The sequence below is a fragment of the Microcebus murinus genome, chromosome 15 (assembly GCF_040939455.1).
Source record: "Microcebus murinus isolate Inina chromosome 15, M.murinus_Inina_mat1.0, whole genome shotgun sequence".
Lineage (NCBI taxonomy): Eukaryota > Metazoa > Chordata > Mammalia > Primates > Cheirogaleidae > Microcebus > Microcebus murinus.
In genome coordinates this window covers 78461602-78471131 of record NC_134118.1, presented here as the reverse complement: position 1 = coordinate 78471131, position 9530 = coordinate 78461602, and the positions used below count along the sequence as shown (strand labels likewise).

Below are 9530 nucleotides of genomic sequence, written 5' to 3'. Positions count from 1 at the left end.
AGCCTACGGCACCCGGTATTCCCGGGCGGTCTCCCATCCAAGTTCTAACCAGGCCCGAGCCTGCTTAGCTTCCGAGACCAGACGGGATCGGGCGCGTTCGGGGTGGTGTGGCCGTGGACGGCGGAGGGCGCCCCTGCCCCGCTCAAGAAGCCGAGCCTCTCTGCGCTTCCCCGCCGCCGCCTCCCGCCCCAGGCCCCGCGCCGGGTCGGGCCTGTTGAGTTCGCCGGCCGGGTCCCGCGGGCTCCGAGGGACGGGGGTGACAGGCGGGGCGGGCCGGGGTTGGGGGCTGTCTCTGTATACACACACACTCACACTCACACTCACTCACTCACTCACACTCACACAAGATGCGCCTCCACGGCTGGACCCGCCAAGGTGGAGACCTTCAAGCCCCCCTCCTCTCCTTGCCTGGCCTCCTTCACCTCCCCGCCCCCCACCCCCAGCTCGCACGGGCGGGAGGGGCGGGGCGCTCGCCCTTTGACCCCAGCCAGGGGCGGCCCTCCCCCACAACCCCTTTCAGCTGCGCCCCCCACCCTGTGGCCCGGCGGCCGCCTATTCCCCCGGGCCAGGGCTGGGGCACAGCGCACGGGGGAGGGGAGCCAGTGTATGGGGCGTCTCTCTCTCTCTCTCTCTCTCTCTCTCTCTCTCTCTCTCTCTCTCTCTCTCTCTCTCTCTCGGGATGTGTCCCATGGGTGGGGTGGGGTGGCGTGGTTTGTGGGGCGCTGAAGAAATCAGTCCCCTCCATCTCCTCCCTCTGGAAAACACCCAAGCCCTTGGAGAACTGCCCGCACCTCTACCTACCGTGGGGGCCGGGACCCTCCTCTTTGTCCTCCTGTGGCCCAGTCCAAGGGGCCTGGACCTGGCCGGGGCTGCACTGGACCCCAACCACCCTGGCGTGTGGACTCGCTAAAAATCGGCGATTAGATATTGGATTCCAGCGTCATTGAGGTCATTTCACTAATGAGTGCACCGCAAAGAGTTTCCTAATCCATCTGTGAGGGTGGCAACCGAAAGAGAATTTTAGAGCTGACAGAATAGGCGAGGAAAGGCATAGGAGATTTCCACACCCAGTAAGGAAGCCTTTCCCGAAGTGGAAGAAAGAAAGGAGCAAACAGAGACACCGGTAGCCCGCCCGGATCAGAGTCTGCCCCTGAGAGAAAGTACCCTGACCAGGTTCTCCCGTGGGTGGGTCGCGAGCTAGCGGCATTCAGAAGAGCGAGGCCCGCAGTCTGTGCGGAAGACACCTGCACTCGGGTGTGTGTGGCGGCACAATTCACAAGCAGCTCCAGATGTTAAACCAAGGAGAAGCCAGGGAGTTCCCAACGCCCCAGGTGTCCTCAGCCCACGACTGGCTGCTGTGGGAATGCGAAGCCCGGCTCCTTGTCTCAGAGCGGGGCAACCAGGAGGTGTGATGTCCACCCCGGGGTTCCCAGGAGGATCAGACTGAAGCTGGGACTTGGCCTGAAAGTGTCCCCTCGCATGGCCACCCCCTTCCCCTTCCTGCTCCTCTACTCCTGGTGCCCCTCCATCCAGGGGCCAGACCTTAAAGAGTCACCCGCAAGAGAATCCTGGTCCCAAAGGAGCCTTCTGGGGGACCCCTGCTGAGAGAGGTTGTGGGCATGGCCCGCTGGGGCTCTGCCCGACCCAGGGCTGAGAGATGCAACCTCCCAGCTCTGGGTCCCTGCAGGAAGTGTTGGCAAGCACAGGGCCAGTCCTCCAAAGGCCCAGGTGCAGGGAGCCCAGGCCAAGCAGCCTGTGGAAGAAGCCACATGCTGTGCCACCCCGGGGAACACGACTGCAGGCCACGGCCCTTCCCACCTCCTCCTCCTCCTCCTCCTCCTCCTCCTCCTCCTCCTCCTCCCACCCCGCCCCCGCCCCCGCCCCCACATGGCACAGGGCCCAGAGACACCTCAGACACTTGCTACCCAAAGTGCAAAGGGCATCAGTTGCTCCTCCAAACCCCCCCCCCAGCCCAGCAGACCGCGTTGTCCAGCCAGCCACCGGGCCTCCCTGGGGTGCCCAGCACAAAAGTGCAGACACCCACCGGACCCTCAATCTCAGTTTTCGGATGTTTTTGCCACTCTAAGGACCCGCAGGCCAGCTGGGCCTTCTGGCAGGACAGAGAGCCCCGGAATCCGACGTGGAGAGCTGGGTGTACGTCCCCATGAGGAGGCGGTCCCCACCTCCGCGGCTATCCCCTTGCGGGGAGCGGCAGCCGCGGGGCCTCAGAGAAGACACCAGGCTGGGCCCCCACGGCACAGCGGGAGCACGTCCCCCGCAGGCCACTTAGCGATGGCGGCCAGCCGGCGGACGGTTGGGTTGCGCGAGACGCTGCGGCCGCCCTGCTACCGGGTTCCTGGGAGGGCGTCCTGGAACCAGCGTCCACACCAAGCCCTTGGAAGGCCCAGGCGACGGAGGAGCCCCGTCAGGCAGGGGCCGAGGACGGTGACGGCCCGGGCGGGGAGGAGCGTGTCAGGCAGGGGCAGAGGACGGTGACAGGTGATAGGCCGGGCGGGAAGGAGTCAGTCAGGCAGGGGCCGTGGAGGAGACGGGCTGGGTAAGGGTTAGGGTTAGTGTCAGGGCACAAGTCACAATCGCAAAGACCTGGAAGCCACCCGAGTGCCCATCGACCCACGAGTGGGTAAATAAAATGTGGCGCGTGGACACCACGGAGTGCTATTCGGCTATGAGGAGCAGCGGTGAGGGGGCACCTCTCGTGGTTCTCCTGGCCAGAGCTGGAACCCGTTCCAGTAAGCCAAGTATCCCAAGAATGGACACACGAGCACCACGTGCTCGCGCTCACCAGCAAATGGGTACGAACCGATGGACACCTAAGTGGACACAGAGGAATCACCTTCTTCGGGTGGGTGTCGGGCGGGTGGGGGGAGGGGATGGGCATACACATCCATTAGGAATGGGGTGGGTACGCACCGACTGGGGGATGGGCGCACTTGAAGCTCTGACCCGAGGGGGGAGGCTGGGAGAGGGCAACGCACCCGACCTTAACATTGGTGCCCCCACAATATGCTGGAGCAACATGAGAGGTAAATGAATAAGAACACGGGGGGGGGGGAGGGGGGCACGGGCAACACATGTCACCTTAATACTTGGACTCCCATCATCTGCTTGAAAAGAGAGAGAAAAGAAAATGCAATAATAGAGATAAGAGACACTTTTTAAAAATAATGAATCCGGCCGGGCGCTGTGGCTCACGCCTGTAATCCTAGCTCTTGGGAGGCCGAGGCGGGCGGATTGCTCAAGGTCAGGAGTTCAAAACCAGCCTGAGCAAGAGCGAGACCCCGTCTCTACTATAAATAGAAAGGAATTAATTGGCCAACTGATATATATATAAAAATTAGCGGGGCATGGTGGCGCATGCCTGCAGTCCCAGCTACCCGGGAGGCTGAGGCAGAAGGATCACTGGAGCCCAGGAGTTTGAAGTTGCTGTGAGCTAGGCTGACGCCACGGCACTCACTCTAGCCTGGGCAACAAACCGAGACTCTGTCTCAAAAAAAAAAAAAAAAAATGAATCCGAAGAGAAAAGTAAAAGGAGGCCTGTGGAGCAGGTCTGGGTGTGACTCCGGATCCCCCAACATCAGGTGCCACCACCAAAGATTCCTACGTGTAGCCCATAGAACCCCAAAAGCAACGGGACGAGTTCTGGTCACATACTCCCTCAAAATGACATCCTGGCCTTCTTCTGGAACTCCCTCCCCTCTCAGACTCTCAAGGTTTCCTCCAGCGTGTCGGCTCCCACAGAGCAGACCTTTGGTCTGAGACCTGACTGTCCAGAAGCCACGCATGCTGCCGCGTGGCGGCGGTGTCGCGGCTCGGGACAAGAGGAGGCCCCACGGTGCGGGCTGGGGCGCGCCAGGCACCGCGGCGGACGCTGAGGGTGGGGGTCACCCCCACCCCGGGCCGCCCCCGCACTCCCAGAAACGCGACAGAACCAGAGGCAAAAAAAAAAAGAAGAAGCCTACGGCACCCGGTATTCCCGGGCGGTCTCCCATCCAAGTTCTAACCAGGCCCGAGCCTGCTTAGCTTCCGAGACCAGACGGGATCGGGCGCGTTCGGGGTGGTGTGGCCGTGGACGGCGGAGGGCGCCCCTGCCCCGCTCAAGAAGCCGAGCCTCTCTGCGCTTCCCCGCCGCCGCCTCCCGCCCCAGGCCCCGCGCCGGGTCGGGCCTGTTGAGTTCGCCGGCCGGGTCCCGCGGGCTCCGAGGGACGGGGGTGACAGGCGGGGCGGGCCGGGGTTGGGGGCTGTCTCTGTATACACACACACTCACACTCACACTCACTCACTCACTCACACTCACACAAGATGCGCCTCCACGGCTGGACCCGCCAAGGTGGAGACCTTCAAGCCCCCCTCCTCTCCTTGCCTGGCCTCCTTCACCTCCCCGCCCCCCACCCCCAGCTCGCACGGGCGGGAGGGGCGGGGCGCTCGCCCTTTGACCCCAGCCAGGGGCGGCCCTCCCCCACAACCCCTTTCAGCTGCGCCCCCCACCCTGTGGCCCGGCGGCCGCCTATTCCCCCGGGCCAGGGCGTCTCTCTCTCTCTCTCTCTCTCTCTCTCTCTCTCTCTCTCTCTCTCTCTCTCTCTCTCTCGGGATGTGTCCCATGGGTGGGGTGGGGTGGCGTGGTTTGTGGGGCGCTGAAGAAATCAGTCCCCTCCATCTCCTCCCTCTGGAAAACACCCAAGCCCTTGGAGAACTGCCCGCACCTCTACCTACCGTGGGGGCCGGGACCCTCCTCTTTGTCCTCCTGTGGCCCAGTCCAAGGGGCCTGGACCTGGCCGGGGCTGCACTGGACCCCAACCACCCTGGCGTGTGGACTCGCTAAAAATCGGCGATTAGATATTGGATTCCAGCGTCATTGAGGTCATTTCACTAATGAGTGCACCGCAAAGAGTTTCCTAATCCATCTGTGAGGGTGGCAACCGAAAGAGAATTTTAGAGCTGACAGAATAGGCGAGGAAAGGCATAGGAGATTTCCACACCCAGTAAGGAAGCCTTTCCCGAAGTGGAAGAAAGAAAGGAGCAAACAGAGACACCGGTAGCCCGCCCGGATCAGAGTCTGCCCCTGAGAGAAAGTACCCTGACCAGGTTCTCCCGTGGGTGGGTCGCGAGCTAGCGGCATTCAGAAGAGCGAGGCCCGCAGTCTGTGCGGAAGACACCTGCACTCGGGTGTGTGTGGCGGCACAATTCACAAGCAGCTCCAGATGTTAAACCAAGGAGAAGCCAGGGAGTTCCCAACGCCCCAGGTGTCCTCAGCCCACGACTGGCTGCTGTGGGAATGCGAAGCCCGGCTCCTTGTCTCAGAGCGGGGCAACCAGGAGGTGTGATGTCCACCCCGGGGTTCCCAGGAGGATCAGACTGAAGCTGGGACTTGGCCTGAAAGTGTCCCCTCGCATGGCCACCCCCTTCCCCTTCCTGCTCCTCTACTCCTGGTGCCCCTCCATCCAGGGGCCAGACCTTAAAGAGTCACCCGCAAGAGAATCCTGGTCCCAAAGGAGCCTTCTGGGGGACCCCTGCTGAGAGAGGTTGTGGGCATGGCCCGCTGGGGCTCTGCCCGACCCAGGGCTGAGAGATGCAACCTCCCAGCTCTGGGTCCCTGCAGGAAGTGTTGGCAAGCACAGGGCCAGTCCTCCAAAGGCCCAGGTGCAGGGAGCCCAGGCCAAGCAGCCTGTGGAAGAAGCCACATGCTGTGCCACCCCGGGGAACACGACTGCAGGCCACGGCCCTTCCCACCTCCTCCTCCTCCTCCTCCTCCTCCTCCTCCTCCTCCTCCTCCCACCCCGCCCCCGCCCCCGCCCCCACATGGCACAGGGCCCAGAGACACCTCAGACACTTGCTACCCAAAGTGCAAAGGGCATCAGTTGCTCCTCCAAACCCCCCCCCCAGCCCAGCAGACCGCGTTGTCCAGCCAGCCACCGGGCCTCCCTGGGGTGCCCAGCACAAAAGTGCAGACACCCACCGGACCCTCAATCTCAGTTTTCGGATGTTTTTGCCACTCTAAGGACCCGCAGGCCAGCTGGGCCTTCTGGCAGGACAGAGAGCCCCGGAATCCGACGTGGAGAGCTGGGTGTACGTCCCCATGAGGAGGCGGTCCCCACCTCCGCGGCTATCCCCTTGCGGGGAGCGGCAGCCGCGGGGCCTCAGAGAAGACACCAGGCTGGGCCCCCACGGCACAGCGGGAGCACGTCCCCCGCAGGCCACTTAGCGATGGCGGCCAGCCGGCGGACGGTTGGGTTGCGCGAGACGCTGCGGCCGCCCTGCTACCGGGTTCCTGGGAGGGCGTCCTGGAACCAGCGTCCACACCAAGCCCTTGGAAGGCCCAGGCGACGGAGGAGCCCCGTCAGGCAGGGGCCGAGGACGGTGACGGCCCGGGCGGGGAGGAGCGTGTCAGGCAGGGGCAGAGGACGGTGACAGGTGATAGGCCGGGCGGGAAGGAGTCAGTCAGGCAGGGGCCGTGGAGGAGACGGGCTGGGTAAGGGTTAGGGTTAGTGTCAGGGCACAAGTCACAATCGCAAAGACCTGGAAGCCACCCGAGTGCCCATCGACCCACGAGTGGGTAAATAAAATGTGGCGCGTGGACACCACGGAGTGCTATTCGGCTATGAGGAGCAGCGGTGAGGGGGCACCTCTCGTGGTTCTCCTGGCCAGAGCTGGAACCCGTTCCAGTAAGCCAAGTATCCCAAGAATGGACACACGAGCACCACGTGCTCGCGCTCACCAGCAAATGGGTACGAACCGATGGACACCTAAGTGGACACAGAGGAATCACCTTCTTCGGGTGGGTGTCGGGCGGGTGGGGGGAGGGGATGGGCATACACATCCATTAGGAATGGGGTGGGTACGCACCGACTGGGGGATGGGCGCACTTGAAGCTCTGACCCGAGGGGGGAGGCTGGGAGAGGGCAACGCACCCGACCTTAACATTGGTGCCCCCACAATATGCTGGAGCAACATGAGAGGTAAATGAATAAGAACACGGGGGGGGGGGAGGGGGGCACGGGCAACACATGTCACCTTAATACTTGGACTCCCATCATCTGCTTGAAAAGAGAGAGAAAAGAAAATGCAATAATAGAGATAAGAGACACTTTTTAAAAATAATGAATCCGGCCGGGCGCTGTGGCTCACGCCTGTAATCCTAGCTCTTGGGAGGCCGAGGCGGGCGGATTGCTCAAGGTCAGGAGTTCAAAACCAGCCTGAGCAAGAGCGAGACCCCGTCTCTACTATAAATAGAAAGGAATTAATTGGCCAACTGATATATATATAAAAATTAGCGGGGCATGGTGGCGCATGCCTGCAGTCCCAGCTACCCGGGAGGCTGAGGCAGAAGGATCACTGGAGCCCAGGAGTTTGAAGTTGCTGTGAGCTAGGCTGACGCCACGGCACTCACTCTAGCCTGGGCAACAAACCGAGACTCTGTCTCAAAAAAAAAAAAAAAAAATGAATCCGAAGAGAAAAGTAAAAGGAGGCCTGTGGAGCAGGTCTGGGTGTGACTCCGGATCCCCCAACATCAGGTGCCACCACCAAAGATTCCTACGTGTAGCCCATAGAACCCCAAAAGCAACGGGACGAGTTCTGGTCACATACTCCCTCAAAATGACATCCTGGCCTTCTTCTGGAACTCCCTCCCCTCTCAGACTCTCAAGGTTTCCTCCAGCGTGTCGGCTCCCACAGAGCAGACCTTTGGTCTGAGACCTGACTGTCCAGAAGCCACGCATGCTGCCGCGTGGCGGCGGTGTCGCGGCTCGGGACAAGAGGAGGCCCCACGGTGCGGGCTGGGGCGCGCCAGGCACCGCGGCGGACGCTGAGGGTGGGGGTCACCCCCACCCCGGGCCGCCCCCGCACTCCCAGAAACGCGACAGAACCAGAGGCAAAAAAAAAAAGAAGAAGCCTACGGCACCCGGTATTCCCGGGCGGTCTCCCATCCAAGTTCTAACCAGGCCCGAGCCTGCTTAGCTTCCGAGACCAGACGGGATCGGGCGCGTTCGGGGTGGTGTGGCCGTGGACGGCGGAGGGCGCCCCTGCCCCGCTCAAGAAGCCGAGCCTCTCTGCGCTTCCCCGCCGCCGCCTCCCGCCCCAGGCCCCGCGCCGGGTCGGGCCTGTTGAGTTCGCCGGCCGGGTCCCGCGGGCTCCGAGGGACGGGGGTGACAGGCGGGGCGGGCCGGGGTTGGGGGCTGTCTCTGTATACACACACACTCACACTCACACTCACTCACTCACTCACACTCACACAAGATGCGCCTCCACGGCTGGACCCGCCAAGGTGGAGACCTTCAAGCCCCCCTCCTCTCCTTGCCTGGCCTCCTTCACCTCCCCGCCCCCCACCCCCAGCTCGCACGGGCGGGAGGGGCGGGGCGCTCGCCCTTTGACCCCAGCCAGGGGCGGCCCTCCCCCACAACCCCTTTCAGCTGCGCCCCCCACCCTGTGGCCCGGCGGCCGCCTATTCCCCCGGGCCAGGGCGTCTCTCTCTCTCTCTCTCTCTCTCTCTCTCTCTCTCTCTCTCTCTCTCTCTCTCTCTCTCTCGGGATGTGTCCCATGGGTGGGGTGGGGTGGCGTGGTTTGTGGGGCGCTGAAGAAATCAGTCCCCTCCATCTCCTCCCTCTGGAAAACACCCAAGCCCTTGGAGAACTGCCCGCACCTCTACCTACCGTGGGGGCCGGGACCCTCCTCTTTGTCCTCCTGTGGCCCAGTCCAAGGGGCCTGGACCTGGCCGGGGCTGCACTGGACCCCAACCACCCTGGCGTGTGGACTCGCTAAAAATCGGCGATTAGATATTGGATTCCAGCGTCATTGAGGTCATTTCACTAATGAGTGCACCGCAAAGAGTTTCCTAATCCATCTGTGAGGGTGGCAACCGAAAGAGAATTTTAGAGCTGACAGAATAGGCGAGGAAAGGCATAGGAGATTTCCACACCCAGTAAGGAAGCCTTTCCCGAAGTGGAAGAAAGAAAGGAGCAAACAGAGACACCGGTAGCCCGCCCGGATCAGAGTCTGCCCCTGAGAGAAAGTACCCTGACCAGGTTCTCCCGTGGGTGGGTCGCGAGCTAGCGGCATTCAGAAGAGCGAGGCCCGCAGTCTGTGCGGAAGACACCTGCACTCGGGTGTGTGTGGCGGCACAATTCACAAGCAGCTCCAGATGTTAAACCAAGGAGAAGCCAGGGAGTTCCCAACGCCCCAGGTGTCCTCAGCCCACGACTGGCTGCTGTGGGAATGCGAAGCCCGGCTCCTTGTCTCAGAGCGGGGCAACCAGGAGGTGTGATGTCCACCCCGGGGTTCCCAGGAGGATCAGACTGAAGCTGGGACTTGGCCTGAAAGTGTCCCCTCGCATGGCCACCCCCTTCCCCTTCCTGCTCCTCTACTCCTGGTGCCCCTCCATCCAGGGGCCAGACCTTAAAGAGTCACCCGCAAGAGAATCCTGGTCCCAAAGGAGCCTTCTGGGGGACCCCTGCTGAGAGAGGTTGTGGGCATGGCCCGCTGGGGCTCTGCCCGACCCAGGGCTGAGAGATGCAACCTCC

The 9530-nt window shown here is 62.5% G+C and overlaps 3 pseudogenes; all 3 read right to left on the bottom strand.

Annotated features, from left to right (window-relative positions):
- Positions 1–119, bottom strand: LOC142876700 (uncharacterized; annotated as a pseudogene).
- A 3854-nt stretch (positions 120–3973) lies between these two features.
- Positions 3974–4092, bottom strand: LOC142876699 (uncharacterized; annotated as a pseudogene).
- Positions 4093–7903: 3811 nt separating this feature from the next.
- Positions 7904–8022, bottom strand: LOC142876698 (uncharacterized; annotated as a pseudogene).
- Between the last annotated feature and the right edge of the window lie 1508 nt (positions 8023–9530).